At 30.1% G+C, this 10,222-nt stretch overlaps 1 long non-coding RNA gene across 2 annotated transcripts; it reads right to left on the reverse strand.

The window, feature by feature from the left end:
- Positions 1-24: 24 nt before the first annotated feature.
- LOC112502755 lies at positions 25-2,557 on the reverse strand. Of its 2 annotated transcripts, none has more exons than XR_003067755.1 (3): positions 2,351-2,557; positions 2,150-2,201; positions 25-339 (listed from the first exon to the last, which is right to left on the reverse strand). It is a non-coding gene; the product is annotated as an uncharacterized LOC112502755 (long non-coding RNA). The 2 variants fall into 2 exon arrangements; XR_003067754.1 differs by lacking the exon at positions 25-339 and adding an exon at positions 1,515-1,635.
- Between the last annotated feature and the right edge of the window lie 7,665 nt (positions 2,558-10,222).

The raw sequence follows: 10,222 nt of genomic DNA on the forward strand, positions 1-10,222 counted from the left end.
TTAGTGGTAATAAACCCCAATATAACCATCAAACTCTATACCTCTCCAAGAGTTCAAATGGAATTTCTAAAAATCCACAAGCCACCAAACCTTTCTATAATGAGGCTGATCACGTCTGTACAATAGACCAGCACTAGCAAACCAAGTCACCTTTAATCTAATCCAGAACCAACAACTATAAATCATGAGAAATCTTTCCAAAGGGTCTAAATAAAATATACCATATTGAGCAAGATTTGAGAATTTGTGGCAGAACCAAGACGGTTGCTGAGCAAGGAAATAAGCCATCTCCAAGTCAAAACAAGTAGGAATCTACAAGGAAGATCAACAAGTCTGATTCTGAAAATAAGACAGAACCAGAGCAACAACATTAAAATCTGCATTCAGAAGAAGACCATATCTTTTCCAGAACTTAGACCATCTCAACAACTGAATAAAAACAAAAAACCATATGGAGCTGAATAACGTAGGAGAGGACGAGTATGAAATAAGCTGGGAAAATGCAGCAAAATGTATGAAATAAGTATTGGCAAAGTCATAACAAAACCACAAAGAAAACTCAACAAAACTTGATATTTCTAACGTATCCTAGGCTTGAAAATCAGGGAAAAAAAACAGATAGAAATATGGGACCTGGAATGCCCAATTTATTACCCTTCCACATACTTGTAACAAATCAAGACAAGTACATATATAACATTTACATTTAAAAGAATTTGCATTTATCTAAAGACCACACAAGAAGTCGATTCAGAAAATAAATTAGCTAGGTGCATCTATATACAAGTTAAGTGTATATATGCTTTCATGTTGGCCTCCAGAAGCCCAAATATCTCAGTGTTGCAGGTTTTCCAGCACTCTTCAGACATCAGTAGCTCCAATTTGTCAAATAAAATTTTCAAATAACCAAAGGCATAATAATCTACACAAAAATACATTAAAAAAATTATCCCTGGTTACAAACTCGTTATAACATAAAGATCAAGCCAAACATTGATTCTGAAAGAAAATCTCCGAAGATGTGCAGTGATTAATTAAATTGGATTACCGAAACATTTGCAATTGGTTTTGAAATTAAATTTCCATACAGGCCATAAACAATTATATACCTTATGTTCTAATCTTAGTTAGGTTATAGACCATTACACATTGAATATAAGCAAATGGATCAAGCAAGCGTATCTGCAAGACAAAGCACGTACCATCCCTAAACTACACTACGTTACAAGTTTTGGAGAAGATACTCAATGGATTGAACATGCCAAAAAATCTCCCTAATCTGTTTACACAAGTCAGCAATAAGCTTGTTCATTTCTCCACACACTGCTGCCAAAAAGTTTTCAAATTGATCAACTTTACTTGCCTATTGCAAAATGTACCCCATTTTTTATCTAAACAGAGCTTGGTGCATAATGTTTTTTTTCTGTATTATGAATGTCAAATGAATGCGCCTATCAATTACATGGTAATTTTATAATTGAATCAAGAACCATATGATAAACCATATGATAATCCATCAAGTCTTATAGTCAGGGTTCATTTGATATTCTTGAGCCAAGTGTTTCAAGAACATCAATATGTAGCCATCTCTGCTTTCCTTTGGCTTTCACTTTAGCAACAGTTTTAATGAGTTAACTGCAGAGAATAAAAACAGTTGCCCAAAAACCCATCAACAAAGACATCAAATATAATTGAAAAAGACAAATTTAAGTGAAAGAAGAATATTCTTACATAAAGCTACAATACAAAATGCGGTAAAATTCTGATTGAGATTGACCTTTTTAATCAACTATAGATTAAAATCTATTCAACTCTGAGAAAATAAAAATTCCTCCAAAATATATAAATTTGTGATGCACAAAATCCATATATTTTATGTTGATAAATTATTCAAGAATTGCAGATAAACCCACATTGAATTTGTTCATGAATCAGAAAAGAAATGAGCTTAAAACCAGAGTAAATGCTTGCCTTCTTCAACTTACAAATGAATTTGACTCTGATCCATAACCCTAAGCACCATGAACTTTAGTTAAGAAGAGGCAGTAGAAAAAGAATTCTCTATGGGAATCCTACATGAAAGAAATCAACAATACCCCAAAATGTACCATCAAAATAAAAGATAATAAAAGGAGAAAAAAGGATAAACCTTTCTTTTTTCTTCTGGAAACAATAGCTCATTGTTGATTGGTTTTAGAAACCTAAAATCAAAGACAAAAAGACACCTTTAGCAGCAAAAATCTGTTTCAAAAAAGGTAAACATTCTATTGCAGGTGCACCCAAAACCTAAAATCAAAGAAAAAGAAGTAAAAAACGCATGATGATGATGAATCGATTTGATAATTGGTACCTGATAATGGTGAGGATTGATACGAAGAGGACTGCGATGAAATGATTTGGTTGAAACCTTTGGTAGATGTTGGAGGGAAGAGATGAAAGAGGTGTTTAGAGAGATAAGCATGTTCTTATTATGAATTTGAATTTGAATTGAAATCCAAATCAGGAACATAAAGCTGTTGACGGAGATATGAGAGCAAAGACAAGGTGTATTCTTGGGTTTAGGGTTTAGATAAGGAAATTAATTATTATTATTATTTAATAATATAATTTTTTATAAAGATAATAACTAAATATTCTATTATAATATAGTGATTATCTTAATTATATTTTAGATTTTTTATATTTAAAATGAAATGTTTATCCGGTATTTGATCATGTTTATCTGCAGTTAGTTACACGAATTCAAACATAGAGATTTAATAAGTTGTATTTATGCATTATTTGTTTGTAGTCTTAAATTTTAAGCAATATGCATCAATTAATAGTACTTTATACATAGAAATTGGTTTTTAAGAGTTTTTATCAAATGTTTTATAATATAGTATAGATTAAAATAAACCGCACAAAGAATGAAGTGATATTAAATGAATAACATAGAGGTATTGAGCTGACATTATGAGAATGAATTATTTCCAAATAGTGAACTATTGTTGAGTTTTAGAAATCTCACTTGGTGAGAATTTGAAAGATATAATAAAGAGACATGTATAAGAATGAAGGATGAGATGATAATTATGTCAACTAATGAGATTTGACTTATGAGTTGTCTTATTTTTATGGCCCTTATTTTGCAAAACAATGTTTATTATATAAAACAAATCTTATTAAAAGATCAACCAAGTATTGTAAGGTGACATTACAAAACTTGAGTATTCTCAAATATTGAAATATGGTGTGTTTTGATTAATCCATGTTGGTAGGAAAATGGTAGATTGGAAAAAGAAATATGTCTTTGAAATCTATAGTTGTGGGTTGGAATCAAACCCAATTCCAACCAAACGATAAAAAAAATATAGTTATGAAAAACCATGTTGAAATCTATTAAAGTCAATCAAATCGTAAAACTTATAATTATGAAATACTTTTCTACATGTATACAAAAATATGAAAAATGTCTTTCAAATGTATAGGCATGGTTGAAATCAAAATCATTTCCATCCAAACAATGAAAATTATAGTAATGAAAAACCATGGTTGAAATCAAAGTCAACCAGATGACAAAACCAATTAGTAATTTTTATATTTATTTTTATATCTTTATATATTTTAGAGTAAAACTTATAAGAGATGAGGTAACATCTTAAAGAGTGAGTATTCTTCATTTCTTGAATTGTGGTTAAGTTTTGTATATCGCATATTGATGGAGATATGAAAGATTTACAATGAATGGTGGGTATAAGAAGGGAAGTTGAGATGTCTTTGTGGCAACTCATGAAGTTAGCTCCTCTTGACCGATCCTCTAAACTCATGTTGTTGATTTATTTTGTCCGACCCTCCGAGTTTATGGGTTGACTCATTTTGATCAACCCCTTTTTAGCAAAAAAAAAATCTTAACCATACAAAATAAATTGGTTAAAATATAATTTTTGACTGACCTTCATTTTGCAAAAAGAATATATATATATATATATATATATATATATACACACACACAAAAATTTAATTAAATACAAAATGATATAATGTTAATAAATATCAATAGTGAAAACTATAACTTATAACGTACTTTTTGGAGGGATCCTTCTATGTAAAGATTTATATCTATATATGTATACATAAAATGAAGATCGTAGGGCATGAAGTAGTATTATGAGATTTAAGTATTAAAAATATTCAATGGTGTTGTTTTCATTATTCATATTGATGGGGGAAATGATAGATTGAAGATCATTATATAATAAAAGAAAATTTGTAGATGTATGAAATATATTATAATATTTGAGTTGTGGTATTGTTTATGTTACATCGCGTTACGGATCACGTAAGAGATTGAAGAATGATTACGAATATATGAAAGGAGAAGATACACATTTGAAAATTAAAATGATTATTTGGCTAAAGTATGCATTCGATTCATATCTTACGGAAAMATCGATATAAAAATAAATTTTAATTGAATATTTATGAATAAAAAGGAAGATGGTAGAGGTTTGAATTGTATAACAAGATTTGAGTAGTTAAAGTTTTTGAATTATAATCTTATTTTGATTATCTAACTTTGTTCATTTATTTAAAATATTCATTAAAGCCAAATGTCATATTATAAATTTGTATCATCATACAACGCGCGATGTTGAATACTAGTTTACGTTAAAATAACACAAACTTTCATTGAATTCTTATTTTAAGTAACCAACTTTAAAGTTATTATTTTAAGAACGTAACAACTTTTCATATATTTAAGGGTCTTGGTTACATGTTCAATAGGTAACGGTTATGTAAAAATGATGTAGCAAAAAAATAAAAAATAAAAACTTGATGTTAAAACAACCAGATATACACCGAATCCAAATTCCATGTCTTAATTAAAAATAAAATAAAACAATATTTTTAATGAAAGAAGAAATCATATATAATGAGATTTGCGTATTTCTCAATTTTTGAAATGTGGTTAAATTTGTTTATTTCATATTGGTGGGAAGAAATAAAATAGAAGGAATAAAATGTGTATATATATGATGTTGGCTCAAATGAGTCAACTCTTTTATTTGCAATTGTCATATGAGATTTGGGTATTTATTAAATCTTGAAATGTGGTTAAGTTTGTTTATCTCATATAAAAAGATAACTTTAAAATATTGAGATGACATCTTAAGAGTGATGTATTTTAAAATCATACGTTGTGGTAGGTTTTTGAAAATCACACATTAATGAACAAATGATAAATTGATATAGTATGATAAGTATATACAAAATAAGCATGTAATGCTTTTCTAAAATTAAAAGAGCAATATGACTATGTAAGCCATTGTTTGGCCTCTAATTTTGGAGTGATAGTTTTTTTTTTTTTTTTTTTTTTTTTTATATTTTTTTTTTGAAGGGACAACAATCAAAGTTAAGGTGTCATTGTATAATTTAAGTATTGTCAAAGTCATGACTTATAATATTGTTTAGTTTTCCTACATTGCTAAGAAAATAATACATTGACAAAATAAAATTGAATATTTCTTAAATTTTGAAATGTGGTTAAGTTTTCTTATCTCATATAAAAAGATGACTTTAAAGTATTGAGATGACATTTTAAAATAGTTTTTATTATTATAGAGAAATAATAATTGGAGTTGAGGTGACATCATAACATTTGAGTATTCCGAAAGTCTTGAAATATAGTGTTGTTCGGAAATCCCACATTGATGAAAAAAATGATACATTGATGGAGTGTGATAAGTATATATATAAAATAAGCATGTGATGTGTTCGAAAATTAAAAAAAGAGCAATGTAATTATGCAAGCCATTGTTTGGCCCCTAACTTTGGAGTGATAGTTTTTATTACAAAATAACAACAATCTGATGTAACACCCCTACCTCCATAATTGCATATAACATAGAATTCTTATACAAAGAAATACATGTTTTTCCCACATAGGTCCATAATGCAAGAGACTATGCTATAAAATATACAACTCAAAATTTTCAAAAGTACATGCTCATGTATCTCTACATCTATACTTCAAAACATGACTAATAAAGATCTTCATGCAGCTAAGCACATAGGGAAATAATTCACATTTTCCCTTTCCCTTATTATCATTTTGTTAGGTCACAATGATCAATCTTCAATATAACTTGTAAGAATCTATGGCAGATCTAAGATGAACTTGAAAGAATACTTGAAAGAGATTAGAGAGAAAGTCAACTTTGGTCAAGCTTTCAATATGTAAAATGAATATTACAATTAGGCTCTCACAAAATTTACAAAAGACAAACCCTTTATATAGGGTCAAACTAGAAAGCTACTAGTCAAAGTCAAACTAACTAATACAAAGTCAAACACGATGTCTATTTAATTATAGACAATTTTATCTTTCAAGACGAATATAATTTAACACTGAATTTCAGTCCTAACATTCTCCTCATTTGCATTTAGGCTTGAAAGAATTAACGCGTTTTGAATCTCGTTTGAACTTTGTTGCTTTAAGCACTTTATGACTTCTACAAAAACAATCTTTACTTTGAAATCTTCAGACGATCGTTTGTTGAGAAAAAAAATATTCTAACATTATCCCCCTTGAATGTAGAACAACGATGATCTTCTCTTTTGACAATGTAGAACAATAACAGTAACGATCTTCAGATATAATCTTCAAAAAATTCTTCAGACAAATAGATTCTAACATTCTCTCCAAAAACGAACTTCTTCAGACAAAAATTCACAAACTTTCTCTTTGATAAGAAATTTCTATTAGTAAACTTTTATAAGGATGATCTTTACATTCAAAAGCTCTCAGACATTGTAGCACAAGAATAATCTTCTATAATAATCTCCAGTCATACTCCTTTTGAGTCTTTTGCCGACATTGATGTTACTCCCCCTTGATCTTTACAACATATTTCCCTTATATCGTTCAGAAATGAACATTTCATTCATTATTACATACTCCCCCTTATGATKAAATGAGAATCATTACATCATACACAAGAATGAATGAAATCTTCAGCGAGAACCGTCAATTCATAAAAATTGTAAGCAGATCTTTTCAAATCCACTTGTTTAGTCTTTTCAGATTAAAGGGAATGGGAATGTAACACCAATTTCAACTTATGAAATTGTTTTCAATCTTATAAGAAGATTGACTTGTGAGTATAACAGATATACTCAGTACAACGGATGTACTTTAYATATGAGACTTTATGAGGCTCATCTCACCAGGTCTTTCATTCATTCATCGATATCTTATAAAAGTATATCTATAAATGTTTCGGTAAAATAACATATAATTTGCAAAATCTGTGTAGTGTAAAAGATAAAGTAACATATGATTCTGTTTAGGCTCAAAAAGATAAACCGTGTGGACTACACAAGTTTATCAGACTCAATTAATGATCAAAAAGACTTGAAGGGGGGGGGGACATATATCATTCTGTTTCAATATCAACTTTCTCCGAATGAGAAATTGATAGATTGTGAGCTGCGTGTCCCAAGTGTTATTGAAACACTTATCTGTTGAGAGATAAATGAGTAGCTGGTGGGGTTGTGACAAGAATTGGCCTGGCTTTGCCTTTTTCAATATTAGTCTCCAAAGAATCGAGAACTAATAGATTACGTGGTATGCCCGGTATTTAGAAGTTTGGAACAAGATTCTTATAATCTTTTAATCCTAACACAACTCTCATCAATTTTTTTTATCTCACAACAACTACCCCTCTCATTTTTATTTTAAGCTAACCCATTTTGAGTATTTAATGCTCACTCGGATATGGTTGTCCTCTTGGGTAGGTTTGTCGGTTCTGACATTCCATAGAAGTATTTATGTTAAGCACTCAGTCCCTTCTAGAATTAGCAATATGCTCAGTTGATTACATCGGTTGATCAAGAATATTATTGTTAATAAAGCACATTGATCAGATAAAAATTGATCAAGATATTTGGCTTTTAAGCACAATAAATGAAGGAGTGATACGTAAAAACAGATTATTCAGTATGTGAGAGAAATGAATGAAGATCTGTAAGTACGAGTTTACAGATTCTGATTATTCAAAGAATTAACGAATATGTATCAATCAAGGTAAAAAAAAATCAGAAAAACAACCTTTGAATATAAACGAGCGTATTATCACCGAAAATGATTTTCATTTTAAGAGACGTGATAATAACAATTTCATGAATAGCTGAAACAAGTATTAGAGTTATGTACGATGAGAAATTATGCAAGTAAAATCTCAGGAAATACCTGTTCAGAAAATGTAATCGTTTCCGAAAAACAGTTGCATTTTCCAAAAACTTTTATTAAAATTTCTAAAGACTCCCCATAGAAAATAGATTTAAGAAATATTTCGATTCAGCTCAAAAATTAAAAGAAAATAAAAAAAAGGAAACATTTTTAGCACGGGTCCTAAACTAGGTATTTAGAAACCACACTCGGTAAGGCACGGGTCCTGAACAGATATATTCAGAAGCCTTATTTGGACAGAGTACAACTCCCCCTGAATTTGTGTGATAACTGAATCTTGCTTATCACTTCAGGTAATAAACACGTGATTATTTGTTATATATGATTACGTGACAACATTATAAATTGTTATATTTGATCATGCAAGTGTGGGTATTTTATGTATAATCTGAAAAGCATAGATGTGTGTGCATGATTAGTCATATGTATAGATATGTATGCATTAGTTTATATGTATTTATATGCATGAAATGTTATGTATACATGCATGGGGGAGGCATGCATAATAAGGGGCTGTTAAACCGCCTTTCTTTTTATAGAAAGGGGTATAAATAGGTAGTGAGCGTTTCAAATAAACCTCTTGGCTATTTTGAAAGAAAAACTTGAGTGGGATTTGAAAAAAAAAAGTTTGACCGGATTGCTTATAGACTGATTTCAAGAAGTTGGATTCATCTGAGTTTCAAAAGAAATTACATAAGGTGAGTGATTCTTACTACTTTTTAACTCTTCATAATTGTGTAATTGAGTATAGAACTTTACTTCTGATTTAAAAGTTACTCACTGAAGTGTTGTCTGGATTAGACTTAAACCGGATAAGAGTTGGGCGATTTAAGCCCTAAACCGGTCAAGTGTTAAGCGGTTTAGTTTAAACCAGTCAAGCATTGAGCGATTTATGAATGTTGAATATGGTAAACATTTTAAACGGAGAAGTATGAATACGATCATGTGGTGACCGGATTATTTTAAATCGGTCAAGCTTTGGCGATATGTTGTACGGTTTTGTTATCCGGAAAAAAAGGTGTTGAAATTTATTCTAAGTATTAAATCGGATAAGCCTTAGGGCAATGTGTTGTCCGAATTTGGTAAACCGGCCAAGGCTTGACCGGAGATGAAGTCCGGCCAAGTTTATATTGACCGGATTTGTATTTATGCCTTGTGCATGGTTGATAAAATTGTTATTTTTACTTAAAATGGGATTTTTGATAATTTTAAACTGATAACAATTCCATTGACTGCGGTCTATTTGGAATTGTTATTGTGGAATGTTTTGATGAGGAAATAAAGGTGGCATATCAAGGAGAGGTGTACCATGGGATAAGGGTGACATATCAAGGAAATGTGTACATTTGGATATAAGGGTGGCATTTGAGTTTGTGCGTTATGTAATATAACTCCTGCTATTATTTCCTTTAAGATTACCGTGGTCTGGAATCTTTATTTCTTTGTGACTTAAAGATTTAGGATCAGGGTTCTTATTGGAAAGCATAGTCTGGATGTTATTAAGGAGAAGATACCAGGTTTGGCCTAAAACTTGAAGTTAACCTTATTTGATTCGAAAGGTTTAAAAGTGGCATCATGATAATCTGGTTAGTATAAATCTGCTTTGGATTTAAGGTATTACTTGTAAGCAGAGAATTTGACTTGAAAAGTGGAAGGTATTGATACTATGCTCTTATTTGTTCATATATCTGCTATATTTATGAAAAGTTGTTTTACTTAAAAGTTTTGGTCATCATCTCCCTGCAATGACAGAAATAGGGTAACTCACTAGACCTTTTGGTCTAACCTTCGTTTTGTGATTTTAAATATGTATTGCAGGAGGTACAGACGGTAAGGGAAAGGGAAAAATGTGATATTTTCCTATATGCTTATCTGCATGAAGATTTATTGATGGCATGTATAGTTTTGTTAGGTGGATATGGTTTAGTGCAAGAATTGTATTTTGAATTTTTGGACCTTGTATTCTGTAATGATAGATTCTTGTACTAG

Source organism: Cynara cardunculus, unplaced genomic scaffold (genome assembly GCF_001531365.2).
Source record: "Cynara cardunculus var. scolymus isolate 2C unplaced genomic scaffold, CcrdV1 Un_Scaffold_1868, whole genome shotgun sequence".
In the NCBI taxonomy this organism is placed as follows: domain Eukaryota; kingdom Viridiplantae; phylum Streptophyta; class Magnoliopsida; order Asterales; family Asteraceae; genus Cynara; species Cynara cardunculus.